This window comes from Conger conger, unplaced genomic scaffold (genome assembly GCF_963514075.1).
Source record: "Conger conger unplaced genomic scaffold, fConCon1.1 SCAFFOLD_79, whole genome shotgun sequence".
In the NCBI taxonomy this organism is placed as follows: domain Eukaryota; kingdom Metazoa; phylum Chordata; class Actinopteri; order Anguilliformes; family Congridae; genus Conger; species Conger conger.
The window spans coordinates 64135-80193 of NW_026890533.1; the positions used below are offsets into that span (position 1 = coordinate 64135).

Sequence of the window (16059 nt, forward strand, 5' to 3'; positions counted from 1 at the left end):
AAATTATCGTATTTTGGACATTGTTTGAAATAACGACCTTACTTCCTTAAAAAAGAATTATACAAAGTTAGTTTCTAGGCGTTTATTCATGAGAGCTCTCGCTGACTGCCGGGTCTTCGCTTACGGCCACACCGCGCTGAGAACGCCCGATCTCGTCTGATCTCGGAAGCTAAGCAACGTCGGGCCTGGTTAGTACTTGGATGGGAGACCGCCTGGGAATACCAGGTGCTGTGAGCATTTTACCAGCGAAATCAATGTAAATTATCGTATTTTGGACATTGTTTGAAATAACGACCTTACTTCCTTAAAAAAGAATTATACAAAGTTAGTTTCTAGGCGTTTATTCATGAGAGCTCTCGCTGACTGCCGGGTCTTCGCTTACGGCCACACCGCGCTGAGAACGCCCGATCTCGTCTGATCTCGGAAGCTAAGCAACGTCGGGCCTGGTTAGTACTTGGATGGGAGACCGCCTGGGAATACCAGGTGCTGTGAGCATTTTACCAGCGAAATCAATGTACATTATCGTATTTTGGACATTGTTTGAAATAACGACCTTACTTCCTTAAAAAAGAATTATACAAAGTTAGTTTCTAGGCGTTTATTCATGAGAGCTCTCGCTGACTGCCGGGTCTTCGCTTACGGCCACACCGCGCTGAGAACGCCCGATCTCGTCTGATCTCGGAAGCTAAGCAACGTCGGGCCTGGTTAGTACTTGGATGGGAGACCGCCTGGGAATACCAGGTGCTGTGAACATTTTACCAGCGAAATCAATGTACATTATCGTATTTTGGACATTGTTTGAAATAACGACCTTACTTCCTTAAAAAAGAATTATACAAAGTTAGTTTCTAGGCGTTTATTCATGAGAGCTCTCGCTGACTGCCGGGTCTTCGCTTACGGCCACACCGCGCTGAGAACGCCCGATCTCGTCTGATCTCGGAAGCTAAGCAACGTCGGGCCTGGTTAGTACTTGGATGGGAGACCGCCTGGGAATACCAGGTGCTGTGAGCATTTTACCAGCGAAATCAATGTAAATTATCGTATTTTGGACATTGTTTGAAATAACGACCTTACTTCCTTAAAAAAGAATTATACAAAGTTAGTTTCTAGGCGTTTATTCATGAGAGCTCTCGCTGACTGCCGGGTCTTCGCTTACGGCCACACCGCGCTGAGAACGCCCGATCTCGTCTGATCTCGGAAGCTAAGCAACGTCGGGCCTGGTTAGTACTTGGATGGGAGACCGCCTGGGAATACCAGGTGCTGTGAGCATTTTACCAGCGAAATCAATGTAAATTATCGTATTTTGGACATTGTTTGAAATAACGACCTTACTTCCTTAAAAAAGAATTATACAAAGTTAGTTTCTAGGCGTTTATTCATGAGAGCTCTCGCTGACTGCCGGGTCTTCGCTTACGGCCACACCGCGCTGAGAACGCCCGATCTCGTCTGATCTCGGAAGCTAAGCAACGTCGGGCCTGGTTAGTACTTGGATGGGAGACCGCCTGGGAATACCAGGTGCTGTGAGCATTTTACCAGCGAAATCAATGTACATTATCGTATTTTGGACATTGTTTGAAATAACGACCTTACTTCCTTAAAAAAGAATTATACAAAGTTAGTTTCTAGGCGTTTATTCATGAGAGCTCTCGCTGACTGCCGGGTCTTCGCTTACGGCCACACCGCGCTGAGAACGCCCGATCTCGTCTGATCTCGGAAGCTAAGCAACGTCGGGCCTGGTTAGTACTTGGATGGGAGACCGCCTGGGAATACCAGGTGCTGTGAACATTTTACCAGCGAAATCAATGTACATTATCGTATTTTGGACATTGTTTGAAATAACGACCTTACTTCCTTAAAAAAGAATTATACAAAGTTAGTTTCTAGGCGTTTATTCATGAGAGCTCTCGCTGACTGCCGGGTCTTCGCTTACGGCCACACCGCGCTGAGAACGCCCGATCTCGTCTGATCTCGGAAGCTAAGCAACGTCGGGCCTGGTTAGTACTTGGATGGGAGACCGCCTGGGAATACCAGGTGCTGTGAGCATTTTACCAGCGAAATCAATGTAAATTATCGTATTTTGGACATTGTTTGAAATAACGACCTTACTTCCTTAAAAAAGAATTATACAAAGTTAGTTTCTAGGCGTTTATTCATGAGAGCTCTCGCTGACTGCCGGGTCTTCGCTTACGGCCACACCGCGCTGAGAACGCCCGATCTCGTCTGATCTCGGAAGCTAAGCAACGTCGGGCCTGGTTAGTACTTGGATGGGAGACCGCCTGGGAATACCAGGTGCTGTGAGCATTTTACCAGCGAAATCAATGTAAATTATCGTATTTTGGACATTGTTTGAAATAACGACCTTACTTCCTTAAAAAAGAATTATACAAAGTTAGTTTCTAGGCGTTTATTCATGAGAGCTCTCGCTGACTGCCGGGTCTTCGCTTACGGCCACACCGCGCTGAGAACGCCCGATCTCGTCTGATCTCGGAAGCTAAGCAACGTCGGGCCTGGTTAGTACTTGGATGGGAGACCGCCTGGGAATACCAGGTGCTGTGAGCATTTTACCAGCGAAATCAATGTACATTATCGTATTTTGGACATTGTTTGAAATAACGACCTTACTTCCTTAAAAAAGAATTATACAAAGTTAGTTTCTAGGCGTTTATTCATGAGAGCTCTCGCTGACTGCCGGGTCTTCGCTTACGGCCACACCGCGCTGAGAACGCCCGATCTCGTCTGATCTCGGAAGCTAAGCAACGTCGGGCCTGGTTAGTACTTGGATGGGAGACCGCCTGGGAATACCAGGTGCTGTGAACATTTTACCAGCGAAATCAATGTACATTATCGTATTTTGGACATTGTTTGAAATAACGACCTTACTTCCTTAAAAAAGAATTATACAAAGTTAGTTTCTAGGCGTTTATTCATGAGAGCTCTCGCTGACTGCCGGGTCTTCGCTTACGGCCACACCGCGCTGAGAACGCCCGATCTCGTCTGATCTCGGAAGCTAAGCAACGTCGGGCCTGGTTAGTACTTGGATGGGAGACCGCCTGGGAATACCAGGTGCTGTGAGCATTTTACCAGCGAAATCAATGTAAATTATCGTATTTTGGACATTGTTTGAAATAACGACCTTACTTCCTTAAAAAAGAATTATACAAAGTTAGTTTCTAGGCGTTTATTCATGAGAGCTCTCGCTGACTGCCGGGTCTTCGCTTACGGCCACACCGCGCTGAGAACGCCCGATCTCGTCTGATCTCGGAAGCTAAGCAACGTCGGGCCTGGTTAGTACTTGGATGGGAGACCGCCTGGGAATACCAGGTGCTGTGAGCATTTTACCAGCGAAATCAATGTAAATTATCGTATTTTGGACATTGTTTGAAATAACGACCTTACTTCCTTAAAAAAGAATTATACAAAGTTAGTTTCTAGGCGTTTATTCATGAGAGCTCTCGCTGACTGCCGGGTCTTCGCTTACGGCCACACCGCGCTGAGAACGCCCGATCTCGTCTGATCTCGGAAGCTAAGCAACGTCGGGCCTGGTTAGTACTTGGATGGGAGACCGCCTGGGAATACCAGGTGCTGTGAGCATTTTACCAGCGAAATCAATGTAAATTATCGTATTTTGGACATTGTTTGAAATAACGACCTTACTTCCTTAAAAAAGAATTATACAAAGTTAGTTTCTAGGCGTTTATTCATGAGAGCTCTCGCTGACTGCCGGGTCTTCGCTTACGGCCACACCGCGCTGAGAACGCCCGATCTCGTCTGATCTCGGAAGCTAAGCAACGTCGGGCCTGGTTAGTACTTGGATGGGAGACCGCCTGGGAATACCAGGTGCTGTGAGCATTTTACCAGCGAAATCAATGTACATTATCGTATTTTGGACATTGTTTGAAATAACGACCTTACTTCCTTAAAAAAGAATTATACAAAGTTAGTTTCTAGGCGTTTATTCATGAGAGCTCTCGCTGACTGCCGGGTCTTCGCTTACGGCCACACCGCGCTGAGAACGCCCGATCTCGTCTGATCTCGGAAGCTAAGCAACGTCGGGCCTGGTTAGTACTTGGATGGGAGACAGCCTGGGAATACCAGGTGCTGTGAGCATTTTACCAGCGAAATCAATGTAAATTATCGTATTTTGGACATTGTTTGAAATAACGACCTTACTTCCTTAAAAAAGAATTATACAAAGTTAGTTTCTAGGCGTTTATTCATGAGAGCTCTCGCTGACTGCCGGGTCTTCGCTTACGGCCACACCGCGCTGAGAACGCCCGATCTCGTCTGATCTCGGAAGCTAAGCAACGTCGGGCCTGGTTAGTACTTGGATGGGAGACCGCCTGGGAATACCAGGTGCTGTGAGCATTTTACCAGCGAAATCAATGTACATTATCGTATTTTGGACATTGTTTGAAATAACGACCTTACTTCCTTAAAAAAGAATTATACAAAGTTAGTTTCTAGGCGTTTATTCATGAGAGCTCTCGCTGACTGCCGGGTCTTCGCTTACGGCCACACCGCGCTGAGAACGCCCGATCTCGTCTGATCTCGGAAGCTAAGCAACGTCGGGCCTGGTTAGTACTTGGATGGGAGACCGCCTGGGAATACCAGGTGCTGTGAGCATTTTACCAGCGAAATCAATGTAAATTATCGTATTTTGGACATTGTTTGAAATAACGACCTTACTTCCTTAAAAAAGAATTATACAAAGTTAGTTTCTAGGCGTTTATTCATGAGAGCTCTCGCTGACTGCCGGGTCTTCGCTTACGGCCACACCGCGCTGAGAACGCCCGATCTCGTCTGATCTCGGAAGCTAAGCAACGTCGGGCCTGGTTAGTACTTGGATGGGAGACAGCCTGGGAATACCAGGTGCTGTGAGCATTTTACCAGCGAAATCAATGTACATTATCGTATTTTGGACATTGTTTGAAATAACGACCTTACTTCCTTAAAAAAGAATTATACAAAGTTAGTTTCTAGGCGTTTATTCATGAGAGCTCTCGCTGACTGCCGGGTCTTCGCTTACGGCCACACCGCGCTGAGAACGCCCGATCTCGTCTGATCTCGGAAGCTAAGCAACGTCGGGCCTGGTTAGTACTTGGATGGGAGACCGCCTGGGAATACCAGGTGCTGTGAGCATTTTACCAGCGAAATCAATGTAAATTATCGTATTTTGGACATTGTTTGAAATAACGACCTTACTTCCTTAAAAAAGAATTATACAAAGTTAGTTTCTAGGCGTTTATTCATGAGAGCTCTCGCTGACTGCCGGGTCTTCGCTTACGGCCACACCGCGCTGAGAACGCCCGATCTCGTCTGATCTCGGAAGCTAAGCAACGTCGGGCCTGGTTAGTACTTGGATGGGAGACCGCCTGGGAATACCAGGTGCTGTGAGCATTTTACCAGCGAAATCAATGTAAATTATCGTATTTTGGACATTGTTTGAAATAACGACCTTACTTCCTTAAAAAAGAATTATACAAAGTTAGTTTCTAGGCGTTTATTCATGAGAGCTCTCGCTGACTGCCGGGTCTTCGCTTACGGCCACACCGCGCTGAGAACGCCCGATCTCGTCTGATCTCGGAAGCTAAGCAACGTCGGGCCTGGTTAGTACTTGGATGGGAGACCGCCTGGGAATACCAGGTGCTGTGAGCATTTTACCAGCGAAATCAATGTACATTATCGTATTTTGGACATTGTTTGAAATAACGACCTTACTTCCTTAAAAAAGAATTATACAAAGTTAGTTTCTAGGCGTTTATTCATGAGAGCTCTCGCTGACTGCCGGGTCTTCGCTTACGGCCACACCGCGCTGAGAACGCCCGATCTCGTCTGATCTCGGAAGCTAAGCAACGTCGGGCCTGGTTAGTACTTGGATGGGAGACCGCCTGGGAATACCAGGTGCTGTGAGCATTTTACCAGCGAAATCAATGTAAATTATCGTATTTTGGACATTGTTTGAAATAACGACCTTACTTCCTTAAAAAAGAATTATACAAAGTTAGTTTCTAGGCGTTTATTCATGAGAGCTCTCGCTGACTGCCGGGTCTTCGCTTACGGCCACACCGCGCTGAGAACGCCCGATCTCGTCTGATCTCGGAAGCTAAGCAACGTCGGGCCTGGTTAGTACTTGGATGGGAGACCGCCTGGGAATACCAGGTGCTGTGAGCATTTTACCAGCGAAATCAATGTAAATTATCGTATTTTGGACATTGTTTGAAATAACGACCTTACTTCCTTAAAAAAGAATTATACAAAGTTAGTTTCTAGGCGTTTATTCATGAGAGCTCTCGCTGACTGCCGGGTCTTCGCTTACGGCCACACCGCGCTGAGAACGCCCGATCTCGTCTGATCTCGGAAGCTAAGCAACGTCGGGCCTGGTTAGTACTTGGATGGGAGACCGCCTGGGAATACCAGGTGCTGTGAGCATTTTACCAGCGAAATCAATGTACATTATCGTATTTTGGACATTGTTTGAAATAACGACCTTACTTCCTTAAAAAAGAATTATACAAAGTTAGTTTCTAGGCGTTTATTCATGAGAGCTCTCGCTGACTGCCGGGTCTTCGCTTACGGCCACACCGCGCTGAGAACGCCCGATCTCGTCTGATCTCGGAAGCTAAGCAACGTCGGGCCTGGTTAGTACTTGGATGGGAGACAGCCTGGGAATACCAGGTGCTGTGAGCATTTTACCAGCGAAATCAATGTAAATTATCGTATTTTGGACATTGTTTGAAATAACGACCTTACTTCCTTAAAAAAGAATTATACAAAGTTAGTTTCTAGGCGTTTATTCATGAGAGCTCTCGCTGACTGCCGGGTCTTCGCTTACGGCCACACCGCGCTGAGAACGCCCGATCTCGTCTGATCTCGGAAGCTAAGCAACGTCGGGCCTGGTTAGTACTTGGATGGGAGACCGCCTGGGAATACCAGGTGCTGTGAGCATTTTACCAGCGAAATCAATGTACATTATCGTATTTTGGACATTGTTTGAAATAACGACCTTACTTCCTTAAAAAAGAATTATACAAAGTTAGTTTCTAGGCGTTTATTCATGAGAGCTCTCGCTGACTGCCGGGTCTTCGCTTACGGCCACACCGCGCTGAGAACGCCCGATCTCGTCTGATCTCGGAAGCTAAGCAACGTCGGGCCTGGTTAGTACTTGGATGGGAGACCGCCTGGGAATACCAGGTGCTGTGAGCATTTTACCAGCGAAATCAATGTAAATTATCGTATTTTGGACATTGTTTGAAATAACGACCTTACTTCCTTAAAAAAGAATTATACAAAGTTAGTTTCTAGGCGTTTATTCATGAGAGCTCTCGCTGACTGCCGGGTCTTCGCTTACGGCCACACCGCGCTGAGAACGCCCGATCTCGTCTGATCTCGGAAGCTAAGCAACGTCGGGCCTGGTTAGTACTTGGATGGGAGACAGCCTGGGAATACCAGGTGCTGTGAGCATTTTACCAGCGAAATCAATGTACATTATCGTATTTTGGACATTGTTTGAAATAACGACCTTACTTCCTTAAAAAAGAATTATACAAAGTTAGTTTCTAGGCGTTTATTCATGAGAGCTCTCGCTGACTGCCGGGTCTTCGCTTACGGCCACACCGCGCTGAGAACGCCCGATCTCGTCTGATCTCGGAAGCTAAGCAACGTCGGGCCTGGTTAGTACTTGGATGGGAGACCGCCTGGGAATACCAGGTGCTGTGAGCATTTTACCAGCGAAATCAATGTAAATTATCGTATTTTGGACATTGTTTGAAATAACGACCTTACTTCCTTAAAAAAGAATTATACAAAGTTAGTTTCTAGGCGTTTATTCATGAGAGCTCTCGCTGACTGCCGGGTCTTCGCTTACGGCCACACCGCGCTGAGAACGCCCGATCTCGTCTGATCTCGGAAGCTAAGCAACGTCGGGCCTGGTTAGTACTTGGATGGGAGACCGCCTGGGAATACCAGGTGCTGTGAGCATTTTACCAGCGAAATCAATGTAAATTATCGTATTTTGGACATTGTTTGAAATAACGACCTTACTTCCTTAAAAAAGAATTATACAAAGTTAGTTTCTAGGCGTTTATTCATGAGAGCTCTCGCTGACTGCCGGGTCTTCGCTTACGGCCACACCGCGCTGAGAACGCCCGATCTCGTCTGATCTCGGAAGCTAAGCAACGTCGGGCCTGGTTAGTACTTGGATGGGAGACCGCCTGGGAATACCAGGTGCTGTGAGCATTTTACCAGCGAAATCAATGTACATTATCGTATTTTGGACATTGTTTGAAATAACGACCTTACTTCCTTAAAAAAGAATTATACAAAGTTAGTTTCTAGGCGTTTATTCATGAGAGCTCTCGCTGACTGCCGGGTCTTCGCTTACGGCCACACCGCGCTGAGAACGCCCGATCTCGTCTGATCTCGGAAGCTAAGCAACGTCGGGCCTGGTTAGTACTTGGATGGGAGACCGCCTGGGAATACCAGGTGCTGTGAGCATTTTACCAGCGAAATCAATGTACATTATCGTATTTTGGACATTGTTTGAAATAACGACCTTACTTCCTTAAAAAAGAATTATACAAAGTTAGTTTCTAGGCGTTTATTCATGAGAGCTCTCGCTGACTGCCGGGTCTTCGCTTACGGCCACACCGCGCTGAGAACGCCCGATCTCGTCTGATCTCGGAAGCTAAGCAACGTCGGGCCTGGTTAGTACTTGGATGGGAGACCGCCTGGGAATACCAGGTGCTGTGAGCATTTTACCAGCGAAATCAATGTAAATTATCGTATTTTGGACATTGTTTGAAATAACGACCTTACTTCCTTAAAAAAGAATTATACAAAGTTAGTTTCTAGGCGTTTATTCATGAGAGCTCTCGCTGACTGCCGGGTCTTCGCTTACGGCCACACCGCGCTGAGAACGCCCGATCTCGTCTGATCTCGGAAGCTAAGCAACGTCGGGCCTGGTTAGTACTTGGATGGGAGACAGCCTGGGAATACCAGGTGCTGTGAGCATTTTACCAGCGAAATCAATGTAAATTATCGTATTTTGGACATTGTTTGAAATAACGACCTTACTTCCTTAAAAAAGAATTATACAAAGTTAGTTTCTAGGCGTTTATTCATGAGAGCTCTCGCTGACTGCCGGGTCTTCGCTTACGGCCACACCGCGCTGAGAACGCCCGATCTCGTCTGATCTCGGAAGCTAAGCAACGTCGGGCCTGGTTAGTACTTGGATGGGAGACCGCCTGGGAATACCAGGTGCTGTGAGCATTTTACCAGCGAAATCAATGTACATTATCGTATTTTGGACATTGTTTGAAATAACGACCTTACTTCCTTAAAAAAGAATTATACAAAGTTAGTTTCTAGGCGTTTATTCATGAGAGCTCTCGCTGACTGCCGGGTCTTCGCTTACGGCCACACCGCGCTGAGAACGCCCGATCTCGTCTGATCTCGGAAGCTAAGCAACGTCGGGCCTGGTTAGTACTTGGATGGGAGACCGCCTGGGAATACCAGGTGCTGTGAGCATTTTACCAGCGAAATCAATGTAAATTATCGTATTTTGGACATTGTTTGAAATAACGACCTTACTTCCTTAAAAAAGAATTATACAAAGTTAGTTTCTAGGCGTTTATTCATGAGAGCTCTCGCTGACTGCCGGGTCTTCGCTTACGGCCACACCGCGCTGAGAACGCCCGATCTCGTCTGATCTCGGAAGCTAAGCAACGTCGGGCCTGGTTAGTACTTGGATGGGAGACAGCCTGGGAATACCAGGTGCTGTGAGCATTTTACCAGCGAAATCAATGTACATTATCGTATTTTGGACATTGTTTGAAATAACGACCTTACTTCCTTAAAAAAGAATTATACAAAGTTAGTTTCTAGGCGTTTATTCATGAGAGCTCTCGCTGACTGCCGGGTCTTCGCTTACGGCCACACCGCGCTGAGAACGCCCGATCTCGTCTGATCTCGGAAGCTAAGCAACGTCGGGCCTGGTTAGTACTTGGATGGGAGACCGCCTGGGAATACCAGGTGCTGTGAGCATTTTACCAGCGAAATCAATGTAAATTATCGTATTTTGGACATTGTTTGAAATAACGACCTTACTTCCTTAAAAAAGAATTATACAAAGTTAGTTTCTAGGCGTTTATTCATGAGAGCTCTCGCTGACTGCCGGGTCTTCGCTTACGGCCACACCGCGCTGAGAACGCCCGATCTCGTCTGATCTCGGAAGCTAAGCAACGTCGGGCCTGGTTAGTACTTGGATGGGAGACCGCCTGGGAATACCAGGTGCTGTGAGCATTTTACCAGCGAAATCAATGTAAATTATCGTATTTTGGACATTGTTTGAAATAACGACCTTACTTCCTTAAAAAAGAATTATACAAAGTTAGTTTCTAGGCGTTTATTCATGAGAGCTCTCGCTGACTGCCGGGTCTTCGCTTACGGCCACACCGCGCTGAGAACGCCCGATCTCGTCTGATCTCGGAAGCTAAGCAACGTCGGGCCTGGTTAGTACTTGGATGGGAGACCGCCTGGGAATACCAGGTGCTGTGAGCATTTTACCAGCGAAATCAATGTAAATTATCGTATTTTGGACATTGTTTGAAATAACGACCTTACTTCCTTAAAAAAGAATTATACAAAGTTAGTTTCTAGGCGTTTATTCATGAGAGCTCTCGCTGACTGCCGGGTCTTCGCTTACGGCCACACCGCGCTGAGAACGCCCGATCTCGTCTGATCTCGGAAGCTAAGCAACGTCGGGCCTGGTTAGTACTTGGATGGGAGACCGCCTGGGAATACCAGGTGCTGTGAGCATTTTACCAGCGAAATCAATGTAAATTATCGTATTTTGGACATTGTTTGAAATAACGACCTTACTTCCTTAAAAAAGAATTATACAAAGTTAGTTTCTAGGCGTTTATTCATGAGAGCTCTCGCTGACTGCCGGGTCTTCGCTTACGGCCACACCGCGCTGAGAACGCCCGATCTCGTCTGATCTCGGAAGCTAAGCAACGTCGGGCCTGGTTAGTACTTGGATGGGAGACCGCCTGGGAATACCAGGTGCTGTGAGCATTTTACCAGCGAAATCAATGTACATTATCGTATTTTGGACATTGTTTGAAATAACGACCTTACTTCCTTAAAAAAGAATTATACAAAGTTAGTTTCTAGGCGTTTATTCATGAGAGCTCTCGCTGACTGCCGGGTCTTCGCTTACGGCCACACCGCGCTGAGAACGCCCGATCTCGTCTGATCTCGGAAGCTAAGCAACGTCGGGCCTGGTTAGTACTTGGATGGGAGACCGCCTGGGAATACCAGGTGCTGTGAGCATTTTACCAGCGAAATCAATGTAAATTATCGTATTTTGGACATTGTTTGAAATAACGACCTTACTTCCTTAAAAAAGAATTATACAAAGTTAGTTTCTAGGCGTTTATTCATGAGAGCTCTCGCTGACTGCCGGGTCTTCGCTTACGGCCACACCGCGAGAACGCCAGATCTCGTGAGACCGGAAGTGATTGGAGACGCGCGAAGCTGCGAATTGTTTGGTCAGCTGCGTTTGTTTTTGCGGAAAAAGTTGGGAAATCGCAAAACTTTCAATAAATACATATTGCCTACGGTTGGTTCGCTCCCCCCCGACAGCTGTGCTGTTTGGGGGAACAAAAGCGAAGAAAATGGAGACGGATAAATCGAAGACGGCAGCAAGAAAAAATACGAACACGAAGGAAGGAAAGACGGAGACACCGGTGAGAATATTTGACAAAGCTCTTACCTTGAGTGTTGAAATAGAAGGAGAAGAGATGATATCCATGATGGAATTATTAAGAGCAACGAGAGATGTATGTGGGAACGTGATCGGGTGTCGTTTTAAAGCGGCGAAAAAGTATGAAATAACGATGAATAATGTGAAAGGGAAAGAAAGGCTGATGGACGGTTTTAAAATTAAAAACTGTAGAATCATGGCCAGGGAGATAGTCAACGATGAGTTGATGGTCTCCTTCCTAAATCTGCCCACTTACATCGAAGACAAAGAAATCGTAAACAAGTTAACCGAATGGGGAGTAAGGGCGCTATCGCCGATTAAGAGAAGGATGTGGCCGGGAACGGATATCGCGGACGGCACAAGATTTCTGCGAGTAAAATTCAATGAGTCGGTAAAATCACTGCCGTACTCAACAAAGTTTGAGACCATGGAAGGGCTACAGTTCTTCCGAGTTATACACGACAGGCAGCTAAAGGTGTGCAGGCTATGTGTGCAGCCGGGGCACATACTGAGAGAATGTCCGGATTTTAAATGCTTTAAATGTGGAAGACAGGGACACTATGCACGAGAGTGCATAAACCTATGTGAAATTTGCTTTGGAAAAAAAAGCGAATGCGGATGCGCGGAAAGAGAGGAAGAAAATGAGGAAGACTCCTCTCAGATCGAGGGGGAGATGGAGGAGGAGGAGGAAGAAGGAGAGACTGCTGTCGTGGAGAGAGAAGTGGGAGAACGAAGGGTCCGAGAGTCTGTACGGGAGAGGAGTGGAGGGCGGCGAGAGACCGAGACGCGCGGAAAGACGGCGAGAGCGGCTCCCGCGGTGGGGAAAAAAGAAGAGAAAGAGGCAGTGGAAGGGGAAAAGGAGAAGGAAAACGAAGAGAAGAAGGAAATAACGGACGACGCAATGCCGGAGAGCCAGGACATGGACAGCCTGACAGACACGGACGAGGAGGCGAGAGTTTTAACGGCGCAGGTTCTGGCTGCGAGGAAAAGAGGACTGGACACGACTGGGAAATACGGGAAAGGACGAGACAAGGGGGGAAAGGTAAAGAAAAAAGCTTTTCAATTATAGATGTTATTTCATGAACTGTCTTGTAACAATGGTTAAAATAACATCACTAAATGTAAACGGTGTAAGGAATATGACAAAGTTTGAACAAACAAAAACTGTCTGTAACTCTGAGATAATGTGTTTACAAGAAACGAATTGGGATGACAGCAAAGTGGATGAAATGGGGAAAAGATGGGACGGAATGATTTTTGCAAACAATGGTAGCGAACGGTCGTGTGGGGTTGCTATCTTAATAAAAAATGGCTTAGTGCGAAACATCAAAAAAACATATAATGATACGAGCGGGCGGGTTATCGTAATTGACTTTGAATACCAAGATAAAGTGTACAAACTGATTAATATATATGCGCCAAATATAGAGGCAGAGAGAAGAGAATTTTTTAAACAATTAAAACCTCTATGTGTAGGAAACTGTATTGTAATTGGGGATTTCAATGTGTGGTGTAGTAGGCTGGATGCTTCGCGATGTGCCAATTTTAAATGGGACACGTCACGTCGAGAATTATATAGCATTATGACAGATAATAGACTGATGGATGTGTGGAGATTAGAAAACCCAGCGAAAAAAGTTTTTTCGAGAAGGCAGGTGGTGATGGGTGAATTAAAACAAAGCAGGATTGATTTATGCCTGATAAAAGACAGTAGTGTAAATGATTTTAAAAACGCGCAATATGAATTTACAACGATTAGCGATCACGCTGTGCTGTCAGTAATGATAGGTGTAGGGCAAGAGAAACAAAAAGGCGGGACGTGGTGTCTAAATGTATGCCTATTAAAAGAGAGAGGGTATAGAGAAATAATTGAGAAGTGCATTAGAGAGGAACTTGAAAATGAAGTAAAAGGCATAGACATTGGCCTATGGTGGGAGGCCCTTAAAGCTAAAATTAAAAAAGTAAGTATAAGATATGCAAAGCATAGGAATTTTAAAGAAAAGATAAAGGAAAAGGAACTTAGAGAGAGAATGCTAAGAGAGATGGAGAGGTCAGAGGATGAAAATGACTATAACATAGAAGAATATGTTAAATTAAGGGCGGAGCTGCAGACGCATGAGGAGAGAAGATGTATGGGGGCTATAATGAGGAGTAAGGCAAAGAATGTGATAGAAGGGGAGAAGTGTACTTCCTTCTTCCTTGGTATGGAAAAAAAGCGGCAAACGAAAAACAGAATTGAAGAACTAGAAGATGAAAAGGGTGAGAAAGTTAATGATCTTGTAGGTGTCCTAGAGATTGTTGAGGCCTTTTATAAAAACCTTTTTAAAAAAACTGGCAGTGACAAGGAGAGTAGGGAGAGAGTATTAGAGAAGGTAAGAATGAGAATATCTGAGGGAGAGAGTGAGGATTGTGACAAAACAATTGAAGTGGATGAAATTAAAACCGCAATAATGAGCGCCCAAGCCCGTAAAAGCCCGGGATTAGATGGTTTGCCGAACGATTTTTACAAAACGTTTGTTGATATCCTAGCGCCAATTTTACTGGACGTATTCAGATACATGGAGGATAAGGAGGTGGTCCCGGAGTCAATGGCAACAGGAGTCATAACTATAATTTATAAAAATCAAGGAAGCAGGCATAGGCTAGAAAATTACCGGCCTATAAGCCTGCTGAATAGTGACTACAAAATAGTGGCGAAGGTATTGGCGAACAGGTTAAAAGGGGTGCTGGGGAGCATAATCGCCCCAACACAAACATACAGTGTCCCAGGAAGAGACATAGCAGACATCAGCTGCTCAATAAGAGATGTGGTGAAATATATGAATACAAACAACAACGAAGGTGGCATTGTGTTGGCAGTTGATCTGAACAAAGCCTTTGACAGGGTGGAACATGAATATTTAACAGAAACAATGAGAAAATATGGTTTTGGGAAAAGAATGGTGACTTGGATAGAGCTTTTATATAGAAATGCTAAAAGCTGTGTGAAATGTAACGGAGTTTTAACGGATACTTTCCCATTAGAAAGATCGGTGAGGCAAGGCTGTCCCCTATCTGCGTTACTATATTGTATCTCTGCAGAACCGCTGGCAGACCTGGTGAAAAGTGACGGAGGGATAAGAGGGGTAAGCATACCGAGTGGAGGCTGTAGCCTTGTTTATCAGTATGCGGATGACACTACCTTCACTGTGAAAGATGAAGATAGTGTCAAACGGATCATGGAACTGATGCATACTTATGGTAGAGCATCGGGGGCAAAAATAAATGTAAATAAATCCAAAATGATGTATGTAGGTAGAGTTGAAAGAAAGGGATGTGGAATAGATTTTAAAATTGCAAAAGATTTTATTAAGATCTTGGGCATAAATATAGGAAGCAACGAAAAGGAGGCTAGGGATTTGACGTGGACAGGGTGTGTGAATAAAATAAAGCAAACACTGAACTTTTGGAAACAAAGGGGCCTACATCTAAAAGGGAAAGTAATTGTGTGTAACACATTGATGACATCAAAGCTTATATACGCATTAGGAGTACTTGACATGCCAGAATGGGTAACAAATGAAATAAATGGAATAATGACAAACTTTTTATGGGATGGGAAAGGGGTGAAAATATCACACAAAACCCTAATGGCTGAACACAAAATGGGGGGACTAAGATTGATAGATCTGAAACTAAAGAAGAAGGCCATAAGAATAAAGACCATTCAAAAATACCTGTTTGGAACGGTTGAGTATGGTTGGAAGAACTTTTTTAAAGATTTTCTAGACCAAAGTGGAGGGTGTAAGGACTATGGCTTACTCATGAGTTTTAAAAAAACACTAACGGAGAATATTCCCAATTTTTACAAGGAGGTGTTCGAAGCATGGGCGGGAATAATTAAAAAGGCAAAGTACGGATGTGAAGAGGTGGATACGGTTTTAAATCACCCGGTTTTTCTTAACCAGAAAGTGATGAATGATGGCAATATACTGTACAATAAGGCTTTTATTGGTGCAGGTTTAGGACAGGTGAAAGAGTACATGTACGAAGTGAAACCGGGGTTTTTACCTGTACAGGCGATATTTGACACCGTACGTGAGTATAACGAAGAAATAAGATTTGGAACTGTGAAAAATGTTTTTATGAAAATAAAAGAGAGTATACCCAGAGAGTGGGTAAAATTAATAAATGACGGGATTGGAAAAAGAAAAGAAGAATCGGTAAAGTTTCCTGAGTTGACTGTCGAAGGGAATACAATGAGAATGGAACTAAAAACAATGAAAGTTAAACATATATACAAAGTAATGACAGAG

General features: G+C 45.0%; 44 non-coding genes across 44 annotated transcripts; all 44 read left to right on the forward strand.

Annotated features, from left to right (window-relative positions):
* Nucleotides 1-118: 118 nt before the first annotated feature.
* On the forward strand, nt 119-237 carry LOC133120781 (5S ribosomal RNA). The gene has a single exon (XR_009707603.1). It is a non-coding gene; the product is annotated as a 5S ribosomal RNA (ribosomal RNA).
* A 139-nt stretch (nt 238-376) lies between these two features.
* LOC133120783 (5S ribosomal RNA) lies at nt 377-495 on the forward strand. The gene has a single exon (XR_009707605.1). It is a non-coding gene; the product is annotated as a 5S ribosomal RNA (ribosomal RNA).
* Nucleotides 496-634: 139 nt separating this feature from the next.
* Nucleotides 635-753, forward strand: LOC133121114 (5S ribosomal RNA). Its single transcript, XR_009707922.1, has one exon. It is a non-coding gene; the product is annotated as a 5S ribosomal RNA (ribosomal RNA).
* A 139-nt stretch (nt 754-892) lies between these two features.
* Nucleotides 893-1011, forward strand: LOC133120784 (5S ribosomal RNA). The gene has a single exon (XR_009707606.1). It is a non-coding gene; the product is annotated as a 5S ribosomal RNA (ribosomal RNA).
* Nucleotides 1012-1150: 139 nt separating this feature from the next.
* LOC133120785 (5S ribosomal RNA) lies at nt 1151-1269 on the forward strand. Its single transcript, XR_009707607.1, has one exon. It is a non-coding gene; the product is annotated as a 5S ribosomal RNA (ribosomal RNA).
* Nucleotides 1270-1408: 139 nt separating this feature from the next.
* Nucleotides 1409-1527, forward strand: LOC133120786 (5S ribosomal RNA). Its single transcript, XR_009707608.1, has one exon. It is a non-coding gene; the product is annotated as a 5S ribosomal RNA (ribosomal RNA).
* Nucleotides 1528-1666: 139 nt separating this feature from the next.
* Nucleotides 1667-1785, forward strand: LOC133121115 (5S ribosomal RNA). The gene has a single exon (XR_009707923.1). It is a non-coding gene; the product is annotated as a 5S ribosomal RNA (ribosomal RNA).
* Nucleotides 1786-1924: 139 nt separating this feature from the next.
* LOC133120787 (5S ribosomal RNA) lies at nt 1925-2043 on the forward strand. The gene has a single exon (XR_009707609.1). It is a non-coding gene; the product is annotated as a 5S ribosomal RNA (ribosomal RNA).
* A 139-nt stretch (nt 2044-2182) lies between these two features.
* Nucleotides 2183-2301, forward strand: LOC133120789 (5S ribosomal RNA). Its single transcript, XR_009707611.1, has one exon. It is a non-coding gene; the product is annotated as a 5S ribosomal RNA (ribosomal RNA).
* A 139-nt stretch (nt 2302-2440) lies between these two features.
* Nucleotides 2441-2559, forward strand: LOC133120790 (5S ribosomal RNA). The gene has a single exon (XR_009707612.1). It is a non-coding gene; the product is annotated as a 5S ribosomal RNA (ribosomal RNA).
* A 139-nt stretch (nt 2560-2698) lies between these two features.
* LOC133121117 (5S ribosomal RNA) lies at nt 2699-2817 on the forward strand. The gene has a single exon (XR_009707924.1). It is a non-coding gene; the product is annotated as a 5S ribosomal RNA (ribosomal RNA).
* A 139-nt stretch (nt 2818-2956) lies between these two features.
* Nucleotides 2957-3075, forward strand: LOC133120791 (5S ribosomal RNA). The gene has a single exon (XR_009707613.1). It is a non-coding gene; the product is annotated as a 5S ribosomal RNA (ribosomal RNA).
* A 139-nt stretch (nt 3076-3214) lies between these two features.
* LOC133120793 (5S ribosomal RNA) lies at nt 3215-3333 on the forward strand. Its single transcript, XR_009707614.1, has one exon. It is a non-coding gene; the product is annotated as a 5S ribosomal RNA (ribosomal RNA).
* A 139-nt stretch (nt 3334-3472) lies between these two features.
* LOC133120794 (5S ribosomal RNA) lies at nt 3473-3591 on the forward strand. The gene has a single exon (XR_009707615.1). It is a non-coding gene; the product is annotated as a 5S ribosomal RNA (ribosomal RNA).
* A 139-nt stretch (nt 3592-3730) lies between these two features.
* LOC133120795 (5S ribosomal RNA) lies at nt 3731-3849 on the forward strand. The gene has a single exon (XR_009707616.1). It is a non-coding gene; the product is annotated as a 5S ribosomal RNA (ribosomal RNA).
* Nucleotides 3850-3988: 139 nt separating this feature from the next.
* Nucleotides 3989-4107, forward strand: LOC133121176 (5S ribosomal RNA). The gene has a single exon (XR_009707980.1). It is a non-coding gene; the product is annotated as a 5S ribosomal RNA (ribosomal RNA).
* A 139-nt stretch (nt 4108-4246) lies between these two features.
* Nucleotides 4247-4365, forward strand: LOC133120796 (5S ribosomal RNA). The gene has a single exon (XR_009707617.1). It is a non-coding gene; the product is annotated as a 5S ribosomal RNA (ribosomal RNA).
* A 139-nt stretch (nt 4366-4504) lies between these two features.
* On the forward strand, nt 4505-4623 carry LOC133120797 (5S ribosomal RNA). The gene has a single exon (XR_009707618.1). It is a non-coding gene; the product is annotated as a 5S ribosomal RNA (ribosomal RNA).
* Nucleotides 4624-4762: 139 nt separating this feature from the next.
* Nucleotides 4763-4881, forward strand: LOC133121177 (5S ribosomal RNA). The gene has a single exon (XR_009707981.1). It is a non-coding gene; the product is annotated as a 5S ribosomal RNA (ribosomal RNA).
* Nucleotides 4882-5020: 139 nt separating this feature from the next.
* LOC133120798 (5S ribosomal RNA) lies at nt 5021-5139 on the forward strand. The gene has a single exon (XR_009707619.1). It is a non-coding gene; the product is annotated as a 5S ribosomal RNA (ribosomal RNA).
* A 139-nt stretch (nt 5140-5278) lies between these two features.
* LOC133120799 (5S ribosomal RNA) lies at nt 5279-5397 on the forward strand. Its single transcript, XR_009707620.1, has one exon. It is a non-coding gene; the product is annotated as a 5S ribosomal RNA (ribosomal RNA).
* Nucleotides 5398-5536: 139 nt separating this feature from the next.
* LOC133120801 (5S ribosomal RNA) lies at nt 5537-5655 on the forward strand. Its single transcript, XR_009707622.1, has one exon. It is a non-coding gene; the product is annotated as a 5S ribosomal RNA (ribosomal RNA).
* A 139-nt stretch (nt 5656-5794) lies between these two features.
* LOC133120802 (5S ribosomal RNA) lies at nt 5795-5913 on the forward strand. Its single transcript, XR_009707623.1, has one exon. It is a non-coding gene; the product is annotated as a 5S ribosomal RNA (ribosomal RNA).
* A 139-nt stretch (nt 5914-6052) lies between these two features.
* Nucleotides 6053-6171, forward strand: LOC133120803 (5S ribosomal RNA). Its single transcript, XR_009707624.1, has one exon. It is a non-coding gene; the product is annotated as a 5S ribosomal RNA (ribosomal RNA).
* A 139-nt stretch (nt 6172-6310) lies between these two features.
* On the forward strand, nt 6311-6429 carry LOC133120804 (5S ribosomal RNA). Its single transcript, XR_009707625.1, has one exon. It is a non-coding gene; the product is annotated as a 5S ribosomal RNA (ribosomal RNA).
* A 139-nt stretch (nt 6430-6568) lies between these two features.
* On the forward strand, nt 6569-6687 carry LOC133121178 (5S ribosomal RNA). The gene has a single exon (XR_009707982.1). It is a non-coding gene; the product is annotated as a 5S ribosomal RNA (ribosomal RNA).
* A 139-nt stretch (nt 6688-6826) lies between these two features.
* Nucleotides 6827-6945, forward strand: LOC133120805 (5S ribosomal RNA). The gene has a single exon (XR_009707626.1). It is a non-coding gene; the product is annotated as a 5S ribosomal RNA (ribosomal RNA).
* Nucleotides 6946-7084: 139 nt separating this feature from the next.
* LOC133120806 (5S ribosomal RNA) lies at nt 7085-7203 on the forward strand. The gene has a single exon (XR_009707627.1). It is a non-coding gene; the product is annotated as a 5S ribosomal RNA (ribosomal RNA).
* A 139-nt stretch (nt 7204-7342) lies between these two features.
* LOC133121179 (5S ribosomal RNA) lies at nt 7343-7461 on the forward strand. Its single transcript, XR_009707983.1, has one exon. It is a non-coding gene; the product is annotated as a 5S ribosomal RNA (ribosomal RNA).
* A 139-nt stretch (nt 7462-7600) lies between these two features.
* Nucleotides 7601-7719, forward strand: LOC133120807 (5S ribosomal RNA). The gene has a single exon (XR_009707628.1). It is a non-coding gene; the product is annotated as a 5S ribosomal RNA (ribosomal RNA).
* Nucleotides 7720-7858: 139 nt separating this feature from the next.
* LOC133120808 (5S ribosomal RNA) lies at nt 7859-7977 on the forward strand. The gene has a single exon (XR_009707629.1). It is a non-coding gene; the product is annotated as a 5S ribosomal RNA (ribosomal RNA).
* Nucleotides 7978-8116: 139 nt separating this feature from the next.
* LOC133120809 (5S ribosomal RNA) lies at nt 8117-8235 on the forward strand. The gene has a single exon (XR_009707630.1). It is a non-coding gene; the product is annotated as a 5S ribosomal RNA (ribosomal RNA).
* A 139-nt stretch (nt 8236-8374) lies between these two features.
* LOC133120810 (5S ribosomal RNA) lies at nt 8375-8493 on the forward strand. The gene has a single exon (XR_009707631.1). It is a non-coding gene; the product is annotated as a 5S ribosomal RNA (ribosomal RNA).
* A 139-nt stretch (nt 8494-8632) lies between these two features.
* Nucleotides 8633-8751, forward strand: LOC133120812 (5S ribosomal RNA). The gene has a single exon (XR_009707633.1). It is a non-coding gene; the product is annotated as a 5S ribosomal RNA (ribosomal RNA).
* Nucleotides 8752-8890: 139 nt separating this feature from the next.
* On the forward strand, nt 8891-9009 carry LOC133121181 (5S ribosomal RNA). The gene has a single exon (XR_009707984.1). It is a non-coding gene; the product is annotated as a 5S ribosomal RNA (ribosomal RNA).
* Nucleotides 9010-9148: 139 nt separating this feature from the next.
* LOC133120813 (5S ribosomal RNA) lies at nt 9149-9267 on the forward strand. The gene has a single exon (XR_009707634.1). It is a non-coding gene; the product is annotated as a 5S ribosomal RNA (ribosomal RNA).
* Nucleotides 9268-9406: 139 nt separating this feature from the next.
* LOC133120814 (5S ribosomal RNA) lies at nt 9407-9525 on the forward strand. Its single transcript, XR_009707635.1, has one exon. It is a non-coding gene; the product is annotated as a 5S ribosomal RNA (ribosomal RNA).
* A 139-nt stretch (nt 9526-9664) lies between these two features.
* LOC133121182 (5S ribosomal RNA) lies at nt 9665-9783 on the forward strand. The gene has a single exon (XR_009707985.1). It is a non-coding gene; the product is annotated as a 5S ribosomal RNA (ribosomal RNA).
* Nucleotides 9784-9922: 139 nt separating this feature from the next.
* Nucleotides 9923-10041, forward strand: LOC133120815 (5S ribosomal RNA). Its single transcript, XR_009707636.1, has one exon. It is a non-coding gene; the product is annotated as a 5S ribosomal RNA (ribosomal RNA).
* A 139-nt stretch (nt 10042-10180) lies between these two features.
* Nucleotides 10181-10299, forward strand: LOC133120816 (5S ribosomal RNA). The gene has a single exon (XR_009707637.1). It is a non-coding gene; the product is annotated as a 5S ribosomal RNA (ribosomal RNA).
* Nucleotides 10300-10438: 139 nt separating this feature from the next.
* On the forward strand, nt 10439-10557 carry LOC133120817 (5S ribosomal RNA). Its single transcript, XR_009707638.1, has one exon. It is a non-coding gene; the product is annotated as a 5S ribosomal RNA (ribosomal RNA).
* A 139-nt stretch (nt 10558-10696) lies between these two features.
* Nucleotides 10697-10815, forward strand: LOC133120818 (5S ribosomal RNA). The gene has a single exon (XR_009707639.1). It is a non-coding gene; the product is annotated as a 5S ribosomal RNA (ribosomal RNA).
* A 139-nt stretch (nt 10816-10954) lies between these two features.
* Nucleotides 10955-11073, forward strand: LOC133120819 (5S ribosomal RNA). Its single transcript, XR_009707640.1, has one exon. It is a non-coding gene; the product is annotated as a 5S ribosomal RNA (ribosomal RNA).
* Nucleotides 11074-11212: 139 nt separating this feature from the next.
* LOC133120820 (5S ribosomal RNA) lies at nt 11213-11331 on the forward strand. Its single transcript, XR_009707641.1, has one exon. It is a non-coding gene; the product is annotated as a 5S ribosomal RNA (ribosomal RNA).
* Nucleotides 11332-16059: the final 4728 nt, after the last annotated feature.